The following is a 25,585-nucleotide window of genomic DNA, read 5'->3' as shown; positions in this document are numbered from 1 at the left end:
GAGTTCTCTATAGGTTAGCTGATAGGGATGTGCAAAAACGAAGATGTTAGAATCTGTTATTCATAGTTTTTATTATTCCCACTAACCGTAGCATAAACCTTCCTACCTCAACTTATCAGATAACTTATTTGCTAGTGGTGTACCATAACCTAAAAGATTTTCAGTGAGAAGGGTATGCTGTCACTCGACTGGCCATGAGATCTTTTTATCTATGTCCTAATATAGGTGCTAGAGTTGTCTCAAAGGGGTAGCAAATAAGACATAGGATTGAGAGTATGCTAGGTGGAAAATAAAATTGAGTTTAGAATTCTTAATGATCTGTGGATTTTCACAATATTACAGACTCCATAGTATTAATTATCAATGCTTTATAAAGATCTGTTTTTTGTTGTTACATTACTTTGGAAATATTCAAGTTCTAAAAATTGACTAACAGTGGACTTTTCCATCTGCAGAATATATAGAATGACCAGCAGAGGCAGTGTGCAGAAGCAAGTTTCCATGTGCTGCTGAGACCAAAAAAAAAACCAAAAGAACCTCGTTCCTCAGCCTTTCATCTGCAGAATATATTGAGTGACCAGCAGAGGCCGTGTGCAGAAGAGAATTTTCCTTCGTTGCTGAGACCAAAAACAAAACAAAGAAAACCTTGTTACTCAGCCTTTCATCTGCACACTATATTGTGACCAGCAGAGGCAGTGGGCAGAAGAGAATTTCCCTGCATTGCTGAGACCAAAAAACCTCGTTCCTCAGCCTTTCATCTGCAGAATATATAGAATGACCAGCAGAGGCAGTGTGCAGAAGCAAGTTTCCATGTGTTGCTGAGACCAAAAAAAAAAAAATAAAGAACATCGTTCCTCAGCCTTTCATCTGCAGAATATATTGAGGCAGTTTGCAGAAGAGAATTTCCCTGCGTTGCTGAGACCCAAAAAAAAAAAACCTCGTTCCTCAGCCTTTCATCTGCAGAATATATTGAGTGACCAGCAGAGGCAGTGTGCAGAAGAGAATTTCCGTGCATTACTGAGACCAAAAAAAAAAAAAAAAAACTTGTTCATCAGCCTTTCATCTGCAGAATATATTGAATGACCAGCAGGCAGTGTTGCAGAAGAGAATGACTCTGCGTTCCTGAGACCAAAAAAAAAAAACCTCGTTCCTCAGCCTTTCATCTGCAGAATATATTGAGTGACCAGCAGAGGCAGTGTGCAGAAGAGAATTTCCGTGTATTACTGAGACCAAAAAAAAAAAAAAACTTGTTTATCAGCCTTTCATCTGCAGAATATATTGAATGACCAGCAGGCAGTGTTGCAGAAGAGAATGACTGCGTTCCTGAGACGAAATAAAAAAAAACTCCATCAGCATTCTTTACTCCGTTTTCAATTTATATGGTGAGTCAAACTATGATTTACTCAGTTTGCTTGTCATTAAAATAAGTTCATCCCATCTGACGGTTTTCAGTACCTTTTTAGTAGGGTCTTCAGTATAAATTGAATTTGTGTAGACTGTAGCAATGTGTATGATGCTATGAGTGTCATGATAGTTTATCAAACACTTTGAATGTCTGCAAGGCTGAGAAAACTTTCTTTTGAGACTTGTGTTAGCAGTATTTCCTCAGGGGAAATTACTTTCTTTGAGGCTGGAATGAGTTTTCATAAGTTAGAGCGATTGACTTAGTTTCACATGTAGGGAAGCTCATTTAACGTGGTTCCCTGCACTTTGCATGTTACTCTGGTACAAGAGATGTATTTCTGTTTAGGATACCTTGTGTTCTTGTAACTCCAGCCAACTTTCAAAAGGAGCCCAATGCTTTCAGTGGTGCAAAGGACATTGCCATTACACCTCCTACTACTTGCCTTGCAGTGTTTATTTTAGATAGATATATTGCGCGTAATTGCTGAGGTCTCATTCTCCTTCGTAATCGGCCCCTGGTCGCTTTGTCAAGTGGTGCCCTAACACGATAAAGCTACAGGAGGATGTCATCTGACATGAGGGACAATCAATTGCCTAGCATACAATGGAATATATTTATCATGGTATTGAAATGGGTAGCAGGCCAGACAGGATGCCCAACTGAAGATTAACATTCTGAGATGAAAGAAACTAGGGCATTATTTGAGGCTCCTACATTTGTTTGAAGGTGTGAGAGATCCCAATATTCTTGAGTTCTCTATAGGTTAGCTGATAGGGATGTGCAAAAACGAAGATGTTAGAATCTGTTATTCATAGTTTTTATTATTCCCACTAACCATAGCATAAACCTTCCTACCTCAACTTATCAGATAACTTATTTGCTAGTGTTGTACCATAACCTAAAAGATTTTCAGTGAGAAGGGTATGCTGTCACTCGACTGGCCATGAGATCTTTTTATCTACGTCCTAATATAGGTGCTAGAGTTGTCTCGAGAGGGGTAGCAAATAAGACCTAGGATTGAGAGTATGCTAGGTGGAAAATAAAATTGAGTTTAGAATTCTTAATGATCTGTGGATTTTCACAATATTACAGACTCCATAGTATTAATTATCAATGCTTTATAAAGATCTGTTTTTTGTTGTTACATTACTTTGGAAATATTCAAGTTCTAAAAATTGACTAACAGTGGACTTTTCCATCTGCAGAAAATATAGAATGACCAGCAGAGGCAGTGTGCAGAAGCAAGATTCCATGTGTTGCTGAGACCAAAAAAAAAAACAAAAGAACCTCGTTCCTCAGCCTTTCATCTGCAGAATATATTGAGTGACCAGCAGAGGCAGTGTGCAGAAGAGAATTTCCCTGCATTGTTGAGACCAAAAAAAAAAAAAAAGAACCTCGTTCCTCAGCCTTTCATCTGCAGAATATATTGAGGCAGTTTGCAGAAGAGAATTTCCCTGCATTGTTGAGACCAAAAAAAAAAAAAAAAGAACCTCGTTCCTCAGCCTTTCATCCGCAGAATATATTGAGTGACCAGCAGAGGCAGTGTGCAGAAGAGAATTTCCGTGCATTACTGAGACCAAAAAAAAAAAAAAAAATTTGTTCATCAGCCTTTCATCTGCAGAATATATTGAATGACCAGCAGACAGTGTTGCAGAAGAGAATGACTCTGCGTTCCTGAGACCAAAAAAAAAAAAACCTCGTTCCTCAGCCTTTCATCTGCAGAATATATTGAGTGACCAGCAGAGGCAGTGTGCAGAAGAGAATTTTCCTTCGTTGCTGAGACCAAAAACAAAACAAAAAAAACCTTGTTACTCAGCCTTTCATCTGCACACTATATTGTGACCAGCAGAGGCAGTGGGCAGAAGAGAATTTCCCTGCGTTGCTGAGACCAAAAAACCTCGTTCCTCAGCCTTTCATCTGCAGAATATATTGAGTGACCAGCAGAGGCAGTGTGCAGAAGAGAATTTCCCTGCATTGTTGAGACCAAAAAAAAAAAAAAGAACCTCGTTCCTCAGCCTTTCATCTGCAGAATATATTGAGGCAGTTTGCAGAAGAGAATTTCCCTGCGTTGCTGAGACCCAAAAAAAAAAACCTCGTTCCTCAGCCTTTCATCTGCAGAATATATTGAGTGACCAGCAGAGGCAGTGTGCAGAAGAGAATTTCCGTGCATTACTGAGACCAAAAAAAAAAAAAAAACTTGTTCATCAGCCTTTCATCTGCAGAATATATTGAATGACCAGCAGGCAGTGTTGCAGAAGAGAATGACTGCGTTTCTGAGACCAAAAAAAAAAAAACACCTCGTTCCTCAGCCTTTCATCTGCAGAATATATTGAGTGACCAGCAGAGGCAGTGTTGCAGAAGAGAATGACTCTGCGTTCCTGAGACAAAATAAAAAAAAACTCCATCAGCATTCTTTACTCCGTTTTCAATTTATATGGTAAGTCAAACTCTGATTTACTCAGTTTGCTTGTCATTAAAAGAAGTTCATCACATCTGACGGTTTTCAGTACCTTTTAGTAGGGTCTTCAGTATAAATTGAATTTGTGAAGACTGTAGCAATGTGTATGACGCTATGAGTGTCATGATAGTTTATCAAACACTTTGAATGTCTACAAGGCTAAGAAAACTTTCTTTTGAGACTTGTGCTAGCAGTATTTCCTCAGGGGAAATTACTTTCTTTGAGGCTGGAATGAGTTTTCTTAAGTTAGAGCGATTGACTTAGTTTCACATGTAGGGAAGCTCATTTAACGTGGTTCCCTGCACTTTGCATGTTACTCTGGTACTAGAGATGTATTTCTGTTTAGGATACCTTGTGTTCTTGTAACTCCATCCAACTTTCAAAAGGAGCCCAATGCTTTCAGTGGTGCAAAGGACATTGCCATTACACCTCCTACTACTTGCCTTGCAGTGTTTATTTTAGATAGATATATTGCGCGTAATTGCTGAGGTCTCATTCTCCTTCGTAATCGTCCCCTGGTCGCTTTGTCAAGTGGTGCCCTAACACGATAAAGCTACAGGAGGATGTCACCTGACATGAGGGACAATCAATTGCCTAGCATACAATGGAATATATTTATCATGATATTGAAATGGGTAGCAGGCCAGACAGGATGCCCAACTGAAGATTAACATTCTGAGATGAAAGAAACTAGGGCATTATTTGAGGCTCCTACATTTGTTTGAAGGTGTGATCGATCCTAATATTCTTGAGTTCTCTATAGGTTAGCTGATAGGGATGTGCAAAAACGAAGATGTTAGAATCTGTTATTCATAGTTTTTATTATTCCCACTAACCGTAGCATAAACCTTCCTACCTCAACTTATCAGATAACTTATTTGCTAGTGGTGTACCATAACCTAAAAGATTTTCAGTGAGAAGGGTATGCTGTCACTCGACTGGCCATGAGATCTTTTTATCTACGTCCTAATATAGGTGCTAGAGTTGTCTCGAGAGGGGTAGCAAATAAGACCTAGGATTGAGAGTATGCTAGGTGGAAAATAAAATTGAGTTTAGAATTCTTAATGATCTGTGGATTTTCACAATATTACAGACTCCATAGTATTAATTATCAATGCTTTATAAAGATCTGTTTTTTGTTGTTACATTACTTTGGAAATATTCAAGTTCTAAAAATTGACTAACAGTGGACTTTTCCATCTGCAGAATATATAGAATGACCAGCAGAGGCAGTGTGCAGAAGCAAGTTTCCATGTGCTGCTGAGACCAAAAAAAAAACCAAAAGAACCTCGTTCCTCAGCCTTTCATCTGCAGAATATATTGAGTGACCAGCAGAGGCCGTGTGCAGAAGAGAATTTTCCTTCGTTGCTGAGACCAAAAACAAAACAAAGAAAACCTTGTTACTCAGCCTTTCATCTGCACACTATATTGTGACCAGCAGAGGCAGTGGGCAGAAGAGAATTTCCCTGCATTGCTGAGACCAAAAAACCTCGTTCCTCAGCCTTTCATCTGCAGAATATATAGAATGACCAGCAGAGGCAGTGTGCAGAAGCAAGTTTCCATGTGTTGCTGAGACCAAAAAAAAAAAAATAAAGAACATCGTTCCTCAGCCTTTCATCTGCAGAATATATTGAGGCAGTTTGCAGAAGAGAATTTCCCTGCGTTGCTGAGACCCAAAAAAAAAAAACCTCGTTCCTCAGCCTTTCATCTGCAGAATATATTGAGTGACCAGCAGAGGCAGTGTGCAGAAGAGAATTTCCGTGCATTACTGAGACCAAAAAAAAAAAAAAAAAACTTGTTCATCAGCCTTTCATCTGCAGAATATATTGAATGACCAGCAGGCAGTGTTGCAGAAGAGAATGACTCTGCGTTCCTGAGACCAAAAAAAAAAAACCTCGTTCCTCAGCCTTTCATCTGCAGAATATATTGAGTGACCAGCAGAGGCAGTGTGCAGAAGAGAATTTCCGTGTATTACTGAGACCAAAAAAAAAAAAAAACTTGTTTATCAGCCTTTCATCTGCAGAATATATTGAATGACCAGCAGGCAGTGTTGCAGAAGAGAATGACTGCGTTCCTGAGACGAAATAAAAAAAAACTCCATCAGCATTCTTTACTCCGTTTTCAATTTATATGGTGAGTCAAACTATGATTTACTCAGTTTGCTTGTCATTAAAATAAGTTCATCCCATCTGACGGTTTTCAGTACCTTTTTAGTAGGGTCTTCAGTATAAATTGAATTTGTGTAGACTGTAGCAATGTGTATGATGCTATGAGTGTCATGATAGTTTATCAAACACTTTGAATGTCTGCAAGGCTGAGAAAACTTTCTTTTGAGACTTGTGTTAGCAGTATTTCCTCAGGGGAAATTACTTTCTTTGAGGCTGGAATGAGTTTTCATAAGTTAGAGCGATTGACTTAGTTTCACATGTAGGGAAGCTCATTTAACGTGGTTCCCTGCACTTTGCATGTTACTCTGGTACAAGAGATGTATTTCTGTTTAGGATACCTTGTGTTCTTGTAACTCCAGCCAACTTTCAAAAGGAGCCCAATGCTTTCAGTGGTGCAAAGGACATTGCCATTACACCTCCTACTACTTGCCTTGCAGTGTTTATTTTAGATAGATATATTGCGCGTAATTGCTGAGGTCTCATTCTCCTTCGTAATCGGCCCCTGGTCGCTTTGTCAAGTGGTGCCCTAACACGATAAAGCTACAGGAGGATGTCATCTGACATGAGGGACAATCAATTGCCTAGCATACAATGGAATATATTTATCATGGTATTGAAATGGGTAGCAGGCCAGACAGGATGCCCAACTGAAGATTAACATTCTGAGATGAAAGAAACTAGGGCATTATTTGAGGCTCCTACATTTGTTTGAAGGTGTGATCGATCCTAATATTCTTGAGTTCTCTATTGGTTAGCTGATAGGAATGTGCAAAAACGAAGATGTTAGAATCTGTTATTCATAGTTTTTATTATTCCCACTAACCGTAGCATAAACCTTCCTACCTCAACTTATCAGATAACTTATTTGCTAGTGGTGTAAAATAACCTAAAAGATTTTCAGTGAGAAGGGTATGCTGTCACTCGACTGGCCATGAGATCTTTTTATCTATGTCCTAATATAGGTGCTAGAGTTGTCTCAAAGGGGTAGCAAATAAGACATAGGATTGAGAGTATGCTAGGTGGAAAATAAAATTGAGTTTAGAATTCTTAATGATCTGTGGATTTTCACAATATTACAGACTCCATAGTATTAATTATCAATGCTTTATAAAGATCTGTTTTTTGTTGTTACATTACTTTGGAAATATTCAAGTTCTAAAAATTGACTAACAGTGGACTTTTCCATCTGCAGAATATATAGAATGACCAGCAGAGGCAGTGTGCAGAAGCAAGTTTCCATGTGCTGCTGAGACCAAAAAAAAAAACAAAAGAACCTCGTTCCTCAGCCTTTCATCTGCAGAATATATTGAGTGACCAGCAGAGGCAGTGTGCAGAAGAGAATTTCCCTGCATTGTTGAGACCAAAAAAAAAAAAAAAGAACCTCGTTCCTCAGCCTTTCATCTGCAGAATATATTGAGGCAGTTTGCAGAAGAGAATTTCCCTGCGTTGCTGAGACCCAAAAAAAAAAAACCTCGTTCCTCAGCCTTTCATCTGCAGAATATATTGAGTGACCAGCAGAGGCAGTGTGCAGAAGAGAATTTCCGTGCATTACTGAGACCAAAAAAAAAAAAAAAACTTGTTCATCAGCCTTTCATCTGCAGAATATATTGAATGACCAGCAGGCAGTGTTGCAGAAGAGAATGACTCTGCGTTCCTGAGACCAAAAAAAAAAAAACCTCGTTCCTCAGCCTTTCATCTGCAGAATATATTGAGTGACCAGCAGAGGCAGTGTGCAGAAGAGAATTTCCGTGTATTACTGAGACCAAAAAAAAAAAAAAACTTGTTTATCAGCCTTTCATCTGCAGAATATATTGAATGACCAGCAGGCAGTGTTGCAGAAGAGAATGACTGCGTTCCTGAGACGAAATAAAAAAAAACTCCATCAGCATTCTTTACTCCGTTTTCAATTTATATGGTAAGTCAAACTATGATTTACTCAGTTTGCTTGTCATTAAAATAAGTTCATCCCATCTGACGGTTTTCAGTACCTTTTTAGTAGGGTCTTCAGTATAAATTGAATTTGTGTAGACTGTAGCAATGTGTATGATGCTATGAGTGTCATGATAGTTTATCAAACACTTTGAATGTCTGCAAGGCTGAGAAAACTTTCTTTTGAGACTTGTGTTAGCAGTATTTCCTCAGGGGAAATTACTTTCTTTGAGGCTGGAATGAGTTTTCATAAGTTAGAGCGATTGACTTAGTTTCACATGTAGGGAAGCTCATTTAACGTGGTTCCCTGCACTTTGCATGTTACTCTGGTACAAGAGATGTATTTCTGTTTAGGATACCTTGTGTTCTTGTAACTCCAGCCAACTTTCAAAAGGAGCCCAATGCTTTCAGTGGTGCAAAGGACGTTGCCATTACACCTCCTACTACTTGCCTTGCAGTGTTTATTTTAGATAGATATATTGCGCGTAATTGCTGTGGTCTCATTCTCCTTCGTAATCGGCCCCTGGTCGCTTTGTCAAGTGGTGCCCTAACACGATAAAGCTACAGGAGGATGTCATCTGACATGAGGGACAATCAATGGCCTAGCATACAATGGAATATATTTATCATGGTATTGAAATGGGTAGCAGGCCAGACAGGATGCCCAACTGAAGATTAACATTCTGAGATGAAAGAAACTAGGGCATTATTTGAGGCTCCTACATTTGTTTGAAGGTGTGATCGATCCTAATATTCTTGAGTTCTCTATAGGTTAGCTGATAGGGATGTGCAAAAACGAAGATGTTAGAATCTGTTATTCATAGTTTTTATTATTCCCACTAACCGTAGCATAAACCTTCCTACCTCAACTTATCAGATAACTTATTTGCTAGTGGTGTACCATAACCTAAAAGATTTTCAGTGAGAAGGGTATGCTGTCACTCGACTGGCCATGAGATCTTTTTATCTATGTCCTAATATAGGTGCTAGAGTTGTCTCAAAGGGGTAGCAAATAAGACATAGGATTGAGAGTATGCTAGGTGGAAAATAAAATTGAGTTTAGAATTCTTAATGATCTGTGGATTTTCACAATATTACAGACTCCATAGTATTAATTATCAATGCTTTATAAAGATCTGTTTTTTGTTGTTACATTACTTTGGAAATATTCAAGTTCTAAAAATTGACTAACAGTGGACTTTTCCATCTGCAGAATATATAGAATGACCAGCAGAGGCAGTGTGCAGAAGCAAGTTTCCATGTGCTGCTGAGACCAAAAAAAAAACCAAAAGAACCTCGTTCCTCAGCCTTTCATCTGCAGAATATATTGAGTGACCAGCAGAGGCCGTGTGCAGAAGAGAATTTTCCTTCGTTGCTGAGACCAAAAACAAAACAAAGAAAACCTTGTTACTCAGCCTTTCATCTGCACACTATATTGTGACCAGCAGAGGCAGTGGGCAGAAGAGAATTTCCCTGCATTGCTGAGACCAAAAAACCTCGTTCCTCAGCCTTTCATCTGCAGAATATATAGAATGACCAGCAGAGGCAGTGTGCAGAAGCAAGTTTCCATGTGTTGCTGAGACCAAAAAAAAAAAAATAAAGAACATCGTTCCTCAGCCTTTCATCTGCAGAATATATTGAGGCAGTTTGCAGAAGAGAATTTCCCTGCGTTGCTGAGACCCAAAAAAAAAAAACCTCGTTCCTCAGCCTTTCATCTGCAGAATATATTGAGTGACCAGCAGAGGCAGTGTGCAGAAGAGAATTTCCGTGCATTACTGAGACCAAAAAAAAAAAAAAAAAACTTGTTCATCAGCCTTTCATCTGCAGAATATATTGAATGACCAGCAGGCAGTGTTGCAGAAGAGAATGACTCTGCGTTCCTGAGACCAAAAAAAAAAAACCTCGTTCCTCAGCCTTTCATCTGCAGAATATATTGAGTGACCAGCAGAGGCAGTGTGCAGAAGAGAATTTCCGTGTATTACTGAGACCAAAAAAAAAAAAAAACTTGTTTATCAGCCTTTCATCTGCAGAATATATTGAATGACCAGCAGGCAGTGTTGCAGAAGAGAATGACTGCGTTCCTGAGACGAAATAAAAAAAAACTCCATCAGCATTCTTTACTCCGTTTTCAATTTATATGGTGAGTCAAACTATGATTTACTCAGTTTGCTTGTCATTAAAATAAGTTCATCCCATCTGACGGTTTTCAGTACCTTTTTAGTAGGGTCTTCAGTATAAATTGAATTTGTGTAGACTGTAGCAATGTGTATGATGCTATGAGTGTCATGATAGTTTATCAAACACTTTGAATGTCTGCAAGGCTGAGAAAACTTTCTTTTGAGACTTGTGTTAGCAGTATTTCCTCAGGGGAAATTACTTTCTTTGAGGCTGGAATGAGTTTTCATAAGTTAGAGCGATTGACTTAGTTTCACATGTAGGGAAGCTCATTTAACGTGGTTCCCTGCACTTTGCATGTTACTCTGGTACAAGAGATGTATTTCTGTTTAGGATACCTTGTGTTCTTGTAACTCCAGCCAACTTTCAAAAGGAGCCCAATGCTTTCAGTGGTGCAAAGGACATTGCCATTACACCTCCTACTACTTGCCTTGCAGTGTTTATTTTAGATAGATATATTGCGCGTAATTGCTGAGGTCTCATTCTCCTTCGTAATCGGCCCCTGGTCGCTTTGTCAAGTGGTGCCCTAACACGATAAAGCTACAGGAGGATGTCATCTGACATGAGGGACAATCAATTGCCTAGCATACAATGGAATATATTTATCATGGTATTGAAATGGGTAGCAGGCCAGACAGGATGCCCAACTGAAGATTAACATTCTGAGATGAAAGAAACTAGGGCATTATTTGAGGCTCCTACATTTGTTTGAAGGTGTGATCGATCCTAATATTCTTGAGTTCTCTATTGGTTAGCTGATAGGAATGTGCAAAAACGAAGATGTTAGAATCTGTTATTCATAGTTTTTATTATTCCCACTAACCGTAGCATAAACCTTCCTACCTCAACTTATCAGATAACTTATTTGCTAGTGGTGTAAAATAACCTAAAAGATTTTCAGTGAGAAGGGTATGCTGTCACTCGACTGGCCATGAGATCTTTTTATCTATGTCCTAATATAGGTGCTAGAGTTGTCTCAAAGGGGTAGCAAATAAGACATAGGATTGAGAGTATGCTAGGTGGAAAATAAAATTGAGTTTAGAATTCTTAATGATCTGTGGATTTTCACAATATTACAGACTCCATAGTATTAATTATCAATGCTTTATAAAGATCTGTTTTTTGTTGTTACATTACTTTGGAAATATTCAAGTTCTAAAAATTGACTAACAGTGGACTTTTCCATCTGCAGAATATATAGAATGACCAGCAGAGGCAGTGTGCAGAAGCAAGTTTCCATGTGCTGCTGAGACCAAAAAAAAAACCAAAAGAACCTCGTTCCTCAGCCTTTCATCTGCAGAATATATTGAGTGACCAGCAGAGGCCGTGTGCAGAAGAGAATTTTCCTTCGTTGCTGAGACCAAAAACAAAACAAAGAAAACCTTGTTACTCAGCCTTTCATCTGCACACTATATTGTGACCAGCAGAGGCAGTGGGCAGAAGAGAATTTCCCTGCATTGCTGAGACCAAAAAACCTCGTTCCTCAGCCTTTCATCTGCAGAATATATAGAATGACCAGCAGAGGCAGTGTGCAGAAGCAAGTTTCCATGTGTTGCTGAGACCAAAAAAAAAAAAAAAAGAACCTCGTTCCTCAGTCTTTCATCTGCAGAATATATTGAGGCAGTTTGCAGAAGAGAATTTCCCTGCGTTGCTGAGACCCAAAAAAAAAAAACCTCGTTCCTCAGCCTTTCATCTGCAGAATATATTGAGTGACCAGCAGAGGCAGTGTGCAGAAGAGAATTTCCGTGCATTACTGAGACCAAAAAAAAACAAAAAAAACTTGTTCATCAGCCTTTCATCTGCAGAATATATTGAATGACCAGCAGGCAGTGTTGCAGAAGAGAATGACTCTGCGTTCCTGAGACCAAAAAAAAAAAAACCTTGTTCCTCAGCCTTTCATCTGCAGAATATATTGAGTGACCAGCAGAGGCAGTGTGCAGAAGAGAATTTTCCTTCGTTGCTGAGACCAAAAACAAAACAAAAAAAACCTTGTTACTCAGCCTTTCATCTGCACACTATATTGTGACCAGCAGAGGCAGTGGGCAGAAGAGAATTTCCCTGCGTTGCTGAGACCAAAAAACCTCGTTCCTCAGCCTTTCATCTGCAGAATATATTGAGTGACCAGCAGAGGCAGTGTGCAGAAGAGAATTTCCGTGCATTACTGAGACCAAAAAAAAAAAAAACTCGTTCATCAGCCTTTAATCTGCAGAATATATTGAATGACCAGCAGGCAGTGTTGCAGAAGAGAATGACTGCGTTCCTGAGACGAAATAAAAAAAAACTCCATCAGCATTCTTTACTCCGTTTTCAATTTATATGGTAAGTCAAACTCTGATTTACTCAGTTTGCTTGTCATTAAAAGAAGTTCATCGCATCTGACGGTTTTCAGTACCTTTTAGTAGGGTCTTCAGTATAAATTGAATTTGTGAAGACTGTAGCAATGTGTATGACCCTATGAGTGTCATGATAGTTTATCAAACACTTTGAATGTCTACAAGGCTAAGAAAACTTTCTTTTGAGACTTGTGCTAGCAGTATTTCCTCAGGGGAAATTACTTTCTTTGAGGCTGGAATGAGTTTTCTTAAGTTAGAGCGATTGACTTAGTTTCACTTGTAGGGAAGCTCATTTAACGTGGTTCCCTGCACTTTGCATGTTACTCTGGTACTAGAGATGTATTTCTGTTTAGGATACCTTGTGTTCTTGTAACTCCAGCCAACTTTCAAAAGGAGCCCAATGCTTTCAGTGGTGCAAAGGACATTGCCATTACACCTCCTACTACTTGCCTTGCAGTGTTTATTTTAGATAGATATATTGCGCGTAATTGCTGAGGTCTCATTCTCCTTCGTAATCGTCCCCTGGTCGCTTTGTCAAGTGGTGCCCTAACACGATAAAGCTACAGGAGGATGTCATCTGACATGAGGGACAATCAATTGCCTAGCATACAATGGAATATATTTATCATGGTATTGAAATGGGTAGCAGGCCAGACAGGATGCCCAATTGAAGATTAACATTCTGAGATGAAAGAAACTAGGGCATTATTTGAGGCTCCTACATTTGTTTGAAGGTGTGATCGATCCTAATATTCTTGAGTTCTCTATAGGTTAGCTGATAGGGATGTGCAAAAACGAAGATGTTAGAATCTGTTATTCATAGTTTTTATTATTCCCACTAACCGTAGCATAAACCTTCCTACCTCAACTTATCAGATAACTTATTTGCTAGTGGTGTACCATAACCTAAAAGATTTTCAGTGAGAAGGGTATGCTGTCACTCGACTGGCCATGAGATCTTTTTATCTACGTCCTAATATAGGTGCTAGAGTTGTCTCGAGAGGGGTAGCAAATAAGACATAGGATTGAGAGTATGCTAGGTGGAAAATAAAATTGAGTTTAGAATTCTTAATGATCTGTGGATTTTCACAATATTACAGACTCCATAGTATTAATTATCAATGCTTTATAAAGATCTGTTTTTTGTTGTTACATTACTTTGGAAATATTCAAGTTCTAAAAATTGACTAACAGTGGACTTTTCCATCTGCAGAATATATAGAATGACCAGCAGAGGCAGTGTGCAGAAGCAAGATTCCATGTGTTGCTGAGACCAAAAAAAAAAAACAAAAGAACCTCGTTCCTCAGCCTTTCATCTGCAGAATATATTGAGTGACCAGCAGAGGCAGTGTGCAGAAGAGAATTTTCCTTCGTTGCTGAGACCAAAAACAAAACAAAAAAAACCTTGTTACTCAGCCTTTCATCTGCACACTATATTGTGACCAGCAGAGGCAGTGGGCAGAAGAGAATTTCCCTGCGTTGCTGAGACCAAAAAACCTCGTTCCTCAGCCTTTCATCTGCAGAATATATAGAATGACCAGCAGAGGCAGTGTGCAGAAGCAAGTTTCCATGTGTTGCTGAGACCAAAAAAAAAAACAAAAGAACCTCGTTCCTCAGCCTTTCATCTGCAGAATATATTGAGTGACCAGCAGAGGCAGTGTGCAGAAGAGAATTTTCCTTCGTTGCTGAGACCAAAAACAAAACAAAAAAAACCTTGTTACTCAGCCTTTCATCTGCACACTATATTGTGACCAGCAGAGGCAGTGGGCAGAAGAGAATTTCCCTGCGTTGCTGAGACCAAAAAACTTCGTTCCTCAGCCTTTCATCTGCAGAATATATTGAGTGACCAGCAGAGGCAGTTTGCAGACGAGAATTTCCCTGCATTGCTGAGACCAAAAAAAAAAAAAAGAACCTCGTTCCTCAGCCTTTCATCTGCAGACTATATTGTGACCAGCAGAGGCAGTGTGCAGAAGAGAATTTCCCTGCGCTGCTGAGACCAAAAAAAAAAAAAACCTCGTTCCTCAGCCTATTATCTCCAGAATATATTGAGTGACCAGCAGAGGCAGTGTGCAGAAGAGACTTTCGGTGCATTACTGAGATAAAAAAAAAAGAAACTTGTTCATCAGCTTTCATCTGCAGAATATATTGAATGACCAGCAGAGGCAGTTTGCAGAAGAGAATTTTCCTGCGTTGCTGAAACCAAAAAAAAAAAAAAAGAACCTCGTTCCTCAGCCTTTCATCTGCAGAATATATTGAGTGACCAGCAGAGGCAGTGTGCAGAAGAGAATTTTCCTGCGTTGCTGAAACAAAAAAAAAAAAAAAGAACCTCGTTCCTCAGCCTTTCATCTGCAGAATATATTGAATGACCAGTAAAGGCAGTGTGCAGAAGCAAGTTTCCATGTGTTGCTGAGACCAAAAAAAAAGAACCTAGTTCCTCAGCCTTTCATCTGCAGAATATATTGAATGACCAGTAGAGGCAGTGTGCAGAAGCAAGTTTCCATGCGTTGCTGAGACCAAAAACATTAAAATAAAACCTTGTTCCTCAGCCTTTCATCTGCAGAATATATTGAGTGACCAGCAGAGGCAGTGTGCATAAGAGAATTTCCGTGCATTACTGAGACCAAAAAAAAAGAAACTTGTTCATTAGCCTTTCATCTGCAGAATATATTGAGTGACCAGCAGAGGCAGTGTGCAGAAAAGTATTTCCCTGCGTTGCTGAGACCAAAAACAAAAAAAAAGAACCTCGATCCTCAGCCTTTCATCTGCAGAATATATTGAGTGACCAACAGAGGCAGTGTGCAGAAGCGAATTTCTCTGCGTTGCTGAGACCAAAAAAAGAAGAACCTCGTTCCTCAGCCTTTCATCTGCAGAATATACTGAGTGACCAGCAGAGGCAGTTTGCAGAAGAGAATTTCCCTGCGTTGCTGAGACCAAAAAAAAAAAAAGAACCTCGTTCCTTAGCCTTTCATCTGCAGAATATATTGAATGACCAGCAGAGGCAGTGTGCAGAAGAGAATTTTCCTTCGTTGCTGAGACCAAAAACAAAACAAAAAAAACCTTGTTCCTCAGCCTTTCATCTGCAGAATATATTGGGACCAGCAGAGGCAGTGTGCAGAAGGGAATTTCCCTGCGTTGCTGAGACCAAAACAAAAAAACCTCGTTCCTCAGCCTTTCATCTGCAGAATATATTGAGTGACCAGCAGAGGCAGTGTGCAGAAGAGAATTTCCGTGCATTACTGAGACCAAAAAAAAAGAAACTTGTTCATTAGCCTTTCATCTGCAGAATATATTGAGTGACCAACAGAGGCAGTGTGCAGAAGCAAATTTCTCTGCGTTGCTGAGACCAAAAAAAGAAGAACCTCGTTCCTCAGCCTTTCATCTGCAGAATATATTGAGTGACCAGCAGAGGCAGTTTGCAGAAGAGAATTTCCCTGCGTTGCTGAGACCAAAAAAAAAAATCTCGTTACTCAGCCTTTCATCTGTAGAATATATTGAATGCCCAGCAGAGGCAGTTTGCAGAAGAGAATTTCCCTGTGTTGCTGAGACCAAAAAATAAAAAAGAACTTCGTTCCTTAGCCTTTCATCTGCAGAATATATTGAATGACCAGCAGAGGCAGTGTGCAGAAGAGAATTTTCCTTCGTTGCTGAGACCAAAAACAAAACAAAAAAAACCTTGTTCCTCAGCCTTTCATCTGCAGAATATATTGGGACCAGCAGAGGCAGTGTGCAGAAGGGAATTTCCCTGCGTTGCTGAGACCAAAACAAAACAAAAAAACCTCGTTCCTCAGCCTTTCATCTGCAGAATATATTGAGTGACCAGCAGAGGCAGTGTGCAGAAGCAAGTTTCCATGCGTTGCTGAGACCAGAAAAAAAGAACCTTGTTCCTCAGCCTTTCATCTGCAGAATATATTGAGTGACCAGCGGAGGCAGTGTGCGGAAGAGAATTTCCGTGCATTACTGAGACCAAAAAGAAACAAAAAAACTAGTTCCTCAGCCTTTCATCTGCAGAATATATTGAATGACCAGTAGAGGCAGTGTGCAGAAGCAAGTTTCCATGTGTTGCTGAGACCAAAAAAAAAGAACCTAGTTCCTCAGCCTTTCATCTGCAGAATATATTGAGTGACCAGCAGAGGCAGTGTGCAGAAAAGAATTTCCCTGCATTGCTGAGACAAAAAAAAAAACTTGTTCCTCAGCCTTTCATCTGCAGAATATATTGAGTGACCAGCAGAGGCAGTGTGCAGAAAAGAATTTCCCTGCGTTGCTGAGACCAAAAAAAAAAAGAACCTCGTTCCTCAGCCTTTCATCTGCAGAATATATTGAATGAGCAGCAGAGGCAGTTTGCAGAAGAGAATTTTCCTTCGTTGCTGAGACCAAAAACAAAACAAAAAAAACCTTGTTCCTCAGCCTTTCATCTGCAGAATATATTGGGACCAGCAGAGGCAGTGTGCAGAAGGGAATTTCCCTGCGTTGCTGAGACCAAAAAAAAAAAAAAAACCTCGTTCCTCAGCCTTTCATCTGCAGAATATATTGAATGACCAGCAGAGGCAGTGTGCAGAAGGGAATTTCCCTGCGTTGCTGAGACCAAAAAAAAAAAAAAAAAACTTGTTCCTCAGCCTTTCATCTGCAGAATATATTGAGTGACCAGCAGAGGCAGTGTTGCAGAAGAGAATGCCTCTGCGTTCCTGAGACAAAATAAAAAAACACTCCATCAGCATTCTCTACTCCGTTTTCAATTTATATGGTAAGTCAAACTCTGATTTATTCAGTTTGCTTGTCATTAAAAGAAGTTCATAGCATCTGACGGTTTTCAGTACTTTTTAGTAAGGTCTTCAGTATAAATTGAATTTGTGAAGACTGGAGCAATGTGTATGACACTATGAGTGTCATGATAGTTTATCAAACACTTTGAATGTCTACAAGGCTGAGAAAACTTTCTTTTGAGACTTTTGCTAGCAGTATTTTCTTAGGGGAAATAACTTTCTTTGAGGCTGGAATGAGTTTTCTTAAGTTAGAGCGATTGACTTAGTTTCACATGTAGGGAAGCTCATTCAACGTGGTTCCCTGCACTTTTTATGTTACTTTGGTACTCAAGATGTATTTCTGTTTAGTATACTCTGTGTTATCCAGTATTAGGGTATCTTTCATAGATTCACATGCCTGAATCATTCCCCGTCGTCGGGATGGGAGTCCCCGGTACATAAATAAAGTAATGTCTCACTAGACATATAGAGTAATAGGCCAAGGGCCTCACCTTAGTAACATATCCATGTCCTTTTGTAAAAAAGGACCAAACTTTGAAGAGGAGCCAATCGGCTATCACCACCCTCTAGAACCTTCCTGGAAGGAGCTCTGGTCCCTCAGACTTTCGTAAGCTCAGTGCTAAGTATTTGTATCACTGAGAGACCCAAGAGAGTCCTTCCAGGGGAGGTGGGTGCGTTCCATGTGAATCTATGAAAGATACTTACCTATAACTGCAGTTATCCAGTATTGGTAACCCATTCCTTATCCAGTATTAGTTTATCTTTCATAGATTCACATGCCTGAATCAGAATAGTAAGCAATAAGCACATTTCGAAAGGTACAGTATATATGAATTCACAAGATAACATATCAACGTGAAAATAGAAAGTACCAAAAAGCAATGAAATAGCAGAGTAATAAAATACAATAGAGAAATGTGCGTATAGAAGAAAGGATGGTGGGATGAAAGGAAGGGCTCACCTCTAATGAAATAGATGACGGAGCACCGCTTGTCCCACTGCAGCGTCTTTCATGAGTTCCGTATCCAGGCAGTAATGCTTGGTAAATGTATGCGGCGTCTTCCATGTTGCCGCTTTGCAAATGTCCATAATGGGCACACCCACAAAAAGTGCCATTGAAGTAGAAATTGCCCTCGTGGAATGGGCTTGAACTGTGGAAAGTAGGGGCTGCCCCGCTTACTGGTGACAAAAAGTAATAGCTGCGAAGATCCAGCGAGAGATACTTTGTTTAGTGTGTGGGAGACCTTTCCTAGGTTCACTTATAATAAACTGCCCCTGTATCAGTGCGATTAAAAATCTCTAATGGGATCTAAGGTTGCATAATTACTGATATCTAACACTATGATATCGGTTATGTTTGAACTATTTCTAACCGTTCCAAAATGGCGCTGTGTTTTAACTATGGACAACGTGAAGTCCTTTTTCCATTGTTATAGCCCTCCGCGGCGTCTTTATACCTGGCGGAGACATTTTGCCCTACAGAAACTGCTATTACTGGTCTTGTGATATATCGTGCGGTGTTTAAGTCCCGGTAAGCGCCCGTGTCTGTTTGTTTGTTCACAACGTTTCTTTCAAATTGATATGCACTCGTAATTTTAAGTATGTTGGGTTGTGAGTTGTGCCATTCAAGTTTCGGGAAGCACCCGTGTTTGCTTGCCTTTATTTAAACGTGGTTCTCCAGCATTCGTAGTTTGGAATTTGCTGGATAATTCCAGTGAGATGGGCGCAAACTATTACACAACATATTTGAAATATATTTGGCAAGAAGAGTTGAAGCCTGATTTACTTGCTTGATTGGCATGTTGCGGCAAGATCTTGCACTGTAGGCATTTTCAAAAAACATTTTATTTTTATTTTCTGTATTGCATTGCCATATGAAATTTATTTCGTCATTTCTAACATTAGGATGACGTTTTCTTTGTTTTCTTTTTTGACTATGAATGATTACATGTGCAACTGAAGATTTTTAGCTCTAACATTAAATAGGTTTATCCCCAGCTGTGTTGTTTAGCGTGGATCAAATAGGGTAAAGTTGAGGAAGATTTGCTGTGAGTTGGGCGCGTAGTATTGCATAAGCATATCTGAAACATAATTGGCACGAATTGTTGGAGCATGATTCACTTGTCGGATTGGTATATTCGCACTCTAGGCATTTTTTGTCTTGCATTGCCGGTCATAATTTATTTTGTCATTCCTAATATTAGGATGACAACCCCCCACACCCCCTTTTTTTGTATTATGACCGACTACGTATTTAAAGCTGTACATTTAATGAGCTTTAACATTAAATAAGTTTATCCCCTTCCCCCCCCCCCCCTTTTTTCTCGTGCTGTTTAGCATGGATCAAATAGGGTGAAGCTGAGGACGATTTGTTCGCTCCATGATCCCTTGAATTTATAACCGTCCATGATCGGCTCTCCAAATTGAGGGTGTTGTAGTCTCCTTGACGGTTTCATATTATTTCAAGCGGCTTCTGACATTTTGACCGCTGAAGTAAAATATCAGTGGTATCAAATTTGTTTAACACAGAAGTAAGTCATCTTTGAAATTCTGATATTAATGGGTGGCAGGATTTGACTGCACATTGGTTCGTAGTCGGTTACTATACATCTTTTGCACGGCTAACGGAATCATTTCCATTGCACCGGTGGTTCTTTATTGTTAATTCTTGCACCTGTCTTGGTTGAATTTCTCTAAAATAACTTTTTTCTAATTCTGGTTTCTTTTCTTTTCTTCTTTTTTTCCCTTTTTTTCTCCCTTCTGTAAAATAATATTGTTTTTTGGCCCTTTCTTAAATGTTTATGATGTAATGCAATTTTTGTAATTTTAGATTACTTGCTTAGGATGCTCAGTATATTTATCGTCCTGAAGATGACCATGGATTAACACCAAAGGTCGAAACGCCGTCGACGCTATTGTGGCCGCAACTATTGGAGGACACACTTTTTTGTCTACTGGAGTTTTATGAAAAATAGTGTAAACTCCCATGTTATGTACTTTTCTCCTTGTCTGCCACTTGTCTGGTCATGTATATGTTTTTAATGTTATATGTACCAGCTTAATACACTGAGCTGTTTTATTGAATACATTTTGTATGTTTTTCTATTAGGGTCTTCTTTTTTTCTTCTTTCTCTTTCTTTTTCTTTTTGTTTATATAAATGTATGCTTTTATTGTGTTTGGATATTTCCTTTTGAATTGTATACTCTGAACCTTTTGTTTGGAATAATTATTGAATGCCCCTGGTTCAGGTGGTTTGGGCTGCCCTTGTGGTGGTTAATGATAGGTCTACTATAAGCCACAAAGAGTTGGTTGGCTTTGTGGAATTTCTTTGTCTTGTCAATGTAGAACTTTAGGCAGCGTTTAAGAACCAAAGAATGCAGGGTCTTTTCTGCCACTGTTTGAGGATTTGGAAAAAAGGATCGCAACACTATAGGCTCATTGAGATGGAAGTTTGGCCGGACCTTAGGTATAAATATCGGATTCGTGTGTAGTATAACCCTGTCGTGTTTGAATTGAAGGAAAGGGTCTTAAATTGAGAAAGCATGAAGTTCACTCACTCGCCTTGCCGAGGTAAGGGCTGGAAGGAGCGCTGTTTTCCAGGAGAGATACTTAAGTTCAGCTCTGTGTATTGGCTCAAAAGAGTGTTTCATAAGCTGAGCCAGAACTGTGTTGAGTTGCCATGAAGGAGGTATAAGATTTTGAGATGAAAAAAACTAGGGCATTACTGAGACCAAAAAAAAAGAAACTTGTTCATCTGCAGAATATATTGAATGACCTGCAGAGGCAGTGTGGGAAGAGAATTAAAAAAAAAAAAGAACCTCGTTCCTCATCCTTTCATCTGTAGAATATATTGAATGACCAGCAGGCAGTGTTGCAGAAGAGAATGCCTCTGCGTTCCTGAGACAAAATAAAAATTAAAAAATCATCATCCGCATTCTTCACTCCGTTATCAATTTATATGGTAAGTCAAACTCTGATTTACTCAGTTTACTTCTCATTAAAAGAAGTTCATAACATCTGACGGCTTTTAGTAGGGTCTTCAGTAGACTACGAGGCTGACAAAACTTTCTTTTGAGACTTTTGCTATCTGTATTTCCTCAGGGGAAATTACTTTCTTTGAGGCTGGAATGCGTTTTCTTAAGTTAGAGCGATTGACTTAGTTTCACATGTAGGGAAGCTCATTTAACCTGGTTCCCTGCACTTTGCATGTTACTCTGGTACTCGAGATGTATTTCTGTCTAGGATACTCTGTATTCTTGTAACTCCAGCCAACTTTCAATGGAATATATTTATCATTGTATTGAAAAGGTTAGCAGGGTAGACGGGATGTCCAACTGAAGACTAAGATTTTGAGAGGAAAGAAACTAGGGCATTATTTGAGGCTCCTACATTTGTTTGAAGGTGTGATCGATCCTAATATTCTTGAGTTCTCTATAGGTTAGCTGATAGGGATGTGCAAAAATGAAGATGTTAGAATCTATTATTCATAGTTTTTATTATTCCCACTAACCGTAGCATAAACCTTCCTACTTCCACTTATCAGATCACTTTATTGCTTTTGGTGTACCATAACCTAAAAGACTTGCAGTGAGAAGGGCATGCTGTCACTCGGCTGGCCATGAGATCTTTTGATCTACGTCCTATTATCCAGTATTAGGGTATCTTTGATAGATTCTCATTCCCCGTCATCGGGATGGGAATCCCCTGTACATAAATAAAGTAATGTCCCATTAGGCATACAGAGTAATAGTCCAAAGGCCTCACATCAGTAAAATATCCTGCTCCTTTTGTAATAAGGACCAAACTCTAGAGAGCAACCAATCAGCCGCCACCACCCTCTGGAACCTTCCTGGAAGGAGCTCTAGTCCCTCAGATATTCTACCGCACGACATGCTAAGGGAGTCTTCACTGAGCTCTGCTCAGGTTCTTTCAAAATCTTTGGATTTAAGCTATTTTCTTCCGATATTTATCTGAGTGGAGTCTTTACTGTCTGAATGTCGGATACCCCTAAAAAAGGCCTTTTTAGGCCCTGTGAGACTTGCAAAAAGAAGAGATTGCACGTCGATGAAAGGTATGTCGGACTTTTTGTACGAAAACATTAAAAGATCGTGAGGGAAGGCTTTTGACTTTGGTGCAGAGTCTTAAGGACAAAGAAGACCCCTAGTCCTCTGAGGGGAGTGAAACATCATCGAAATCTGCTTCCAAAACTCCTCAGAAGAGGCCCAGAGAGTTTTCTCCTGGTCCTTCTATGCAGCAACCTCAAAAGAAAACGCAAGAACAGTCTTCAGAGGTGCCAAAGCTTAAAGATTTGCCTGCAAAAGAATCTTCTCCCCTTCCAGGGTCAAAGAAGCCATCTCCAGACCCAGACCCTCTAACTCCACCGCCAAGGGTGAAGCACACTTTCAAAAAGCCTTCCTCAGCCCCGTTGACGACGACCTCGTCGACGATGGCATTGACGACGACAAAATCTCCACAGATTGCCATTGGAGTGACTTCGTCGACGAAGATGAGTTCAACCTTGTCAGTCTAGTCGGCATTTCTTTTGTCGACGTCGTCTTCGTCGACAGCACGTATCCCTTTGACGCCGACGGTCAAGATCAAGAAATCGACGACGACTCGCTAGATGACGAGTGCATCTTCGTCGACGATGGTTATACTGTCGACACCTATCCCGTCGACGACCGCGACGATGACAAAGTCCCTCGTCGACGTCTATACCGACAACGGGCTCGTTGACGACGCCTACATCAGGACTAAAAAGTGCATATTTTCATCATAAAATTACGGAACGGAGGCTGTCTCCTTCTCTTACGTCACCCAGTAGGGTTCAGCCTTTGCCACCCTCGCACCTGTTGGATGAGGAGGAGGATTCGGATGACAGCATGTTTAGGGCTACAAGAAGTCCCTCCGCTGCTGTCTTGGACCACCAGAACTGGGTTTTTACCTGCTTCCAACGCTGCTCCTCGCCGGGTCCCGCTTCGTTCTTCCCTCTTGCGGTGACTCTGCGTGCTGTGAGGACCTCTGGAGCATCATTGCTGTTGTTGGTGTGTGTGTGTGTGGGGAACTCCAGGGCTGCGAGCTGACCTGCAGGGACCAGTCCCTGCGTGAGGTCGAGACCCGCAACACCTGGGTCGCTCTCCCTGCCTGCCCCGCCCCTTCCTCACCACTTACCTTATTACTGGTCTCTGTTCCCGCTGCGCGGGAGCGCCTGGGGCGAAGCCCGGGCAAAGGGCGGGCCGTCTGAGGCCGTCAGAGGCTGAGGGAGGCTGGGCTGGGCCGTGTCTCTTTCGCCCGAGCAGGATTGTTTGTTGGTGGTCATTACAGCTGTCAGGGAGTATCATGGCTTCAAGTCCCACTGTTGGTATATCACTGTTAGCAGGGGGACTGAACCAAGGGACCCTAGATGGTTATTTTACTAGGACTTTACTAGAAGCTGATAGGGAGCAAGCACTGGTTGAGCGACGAATCGAGCGTCGTCGCTCGATTGAATCCATGAAGGGTAGACGCCCATCTTTAGACCCCCTACAATTGATTGTTTCACCTCCTCTGAGTATCCTTAGCTTATCCGAAGGCCCTGATGCGTCTCAATTAGACAGCACTCCCGTACTCTTTCGCGAAAAATCTCCTGTACCTGACATAACTGCTCCTTTGTCTCTTATTCCTGTACTCCCTGTTAGAGGCCCAACTACAGTGGTGGAGATTCATCATGAGCCACGTCCTATAGTTGTAGGGACCGCACATGTGAATAGAGCTAGGAAAAAGCGACTTCTAAGGTGCTGGGGCCCCCTCTTAGTAAAAGGAGAAAGAGGGGGGGTGAGCAACCTAAAGCCAAAATTAGTCACTCAGACTTTGGTAAACCGTCTAAATCTCTTGTATTGTCCTTAGATAAGCCAGCAACCACATCCCTACAGGCACAACCTACGGGGAATGAGGTAGTATATCCTGCTCTCCTAGGTGGCATAGAACAGCTAATCAAATCCCTCATGTTCCCTATCAAACAAACACTAGACAGGTTGGAACAAAGGTAAGGGATCCTAGAGCAAACCATTGCTGCTAATACTGGGTTGTTAAAAACTTTTGAGAAATCGGTACTGCCCTCTCCAGCTCCCGCAGTACTTGCTGCTATTAGTACTACTCGCAGCAAAGAGGCAAATAAAACCACCAAATCCACCATTAGTGTCAAGCAGAAGCCTCCACCTAAAACTATTGAGCAGCCTGCACAGAATGACGATAGAGTAGCTGTGGGGGGGCATAGTATTCTCCACCCAAAACCTGATAGCAATAGAGGGGTATGTAATGCGCAAGCAGTGACCACAGAGTATGATGGGCGTACAGTTGAGCTACCCCCTGAATCAGTACCATATGTGGTAGTCCTTACTAGAGTTCCCGCGCTAGCAGAAGGTACAAGAGAGGGTTTCTTCCAGCTAAAGCACAAAGTTATGCATTGGTTGGCCCTGAATAGACCTCTCCCCTGTAATATCGATGGCGAGATCTTGCATGTTCGGCGCCTCCCGTGGCTAGGTCGCAGGTTTCAGGACCTACAGGGGGATATTATTGTCAACTTCAGAGAGCAGGGAGTTGTTAGGCATATATTAAACTGGTTCCCGGGGAGTGAAAGTAATCTTATCACTCCCTACGACCTAACGTATTTCTATCCAAGACCCTTGGTAGGTCCCCCAGCAAATCCTGGGATCTTAGCTTGTGATAGACCTAGTCATCATCCCGCACCCCGAAGCAACTGGCCTGTGCCCCATGTATTGTATCCCTTGGCTCCTAACAGATCTGTTGGGTGGCATAATATTCCACAGAGTCATTGTGGTCCTAGATGGAGAGGTATAACAGGCCCACTGACCCCCTTGGATGTGTCAAATAGATTTAATGCCCACTCGGGTATGAGCGATTGTGATTGACAGTCAGGGCCCTTAGGGTATTCTATACCTGCCTCCATGGAAGTGGAGGGATTGGCTGACTGTGGTAACACCCCTAAGACGCTGATACCCGACCAGGGATTGTACTCTCCAGTGGCCATCCATTCTCCTAATCGATCCACACTAAGCAATCCAATAGTGGTAGCGGAGGTTGTGAATTCAGACGACACTAGGGCTTCTTGTATAAAGAATTCTGCACATGTACAGGGAGGGTCCGATGGCAATGGACCGATGATGGGGGTTATGTGTTGGAATATAGCGGGCATTTGTAGGAATCTGGACCTCTCCGAATGGCACTCACAGGTAGACAGCACTGTATCTGCATCTTCCAGGAAACTTGGAGCCTTGAACCTGTTTACAAAGTTGGATATTCCACATATTATCTGCCTGCCCTTCAGTCACCTTCTGGGAGGGGCTGGCCTTCGGGG

The 25,585-nt window shown here is 40.8% G+C and overlaps 2 long non-coding RNA genes across 2 annotated transcripts; both read left to right on the top strand.

The window, feature by feature from the left end:
* Positions 1-3,051: 3,051 nt before the first annotated feature.
* On the top strand, positions 3,052-7,894 carry LOC146796304 (uncharacterized). The gene is made up of 3 exons (XR_014969593.1): positions 3,052-3,842; positions 5,070-5,996; positions 7,224-7,894. It is a non-coding gene; the product is annotated as an uncharacterized LOC146796304 (long non-coding RNA).
* Positions 7,895-9,409: 1,515 nt separating this feature from the next.
* On the top strand, positions 9,410-14,669 carry LOC146796303 (uncharacterized). The gene is made up of 3 exons (XR_014969592.1): positions 9,410-10,100; positions 11,328-12,454; positions 13,682-14,669. It is a non-coding gene; the product is annotated as an uncharacterized LOC146796303 (long non-coding RNA).
* The last annotated feature ends 10,916 nt before the right edge of the window (positions 14,670-25,585 follow it).

Source organism: Triturus cristatus, chromosome 10 (assembly GCF_964204655.1).
Source record: "Triturus cristatus chromosome 10, aTriCri1.1, whole genome shotgun sequence".
NCBI lineage: Eukaryota > Metazoa > Chordata > Amphibia > Caudata > Salamandridae > Triturus > Triturus cristatus.
This window is presented reverse-complemented; position numbering and strand designations above follow the sequence as displayed.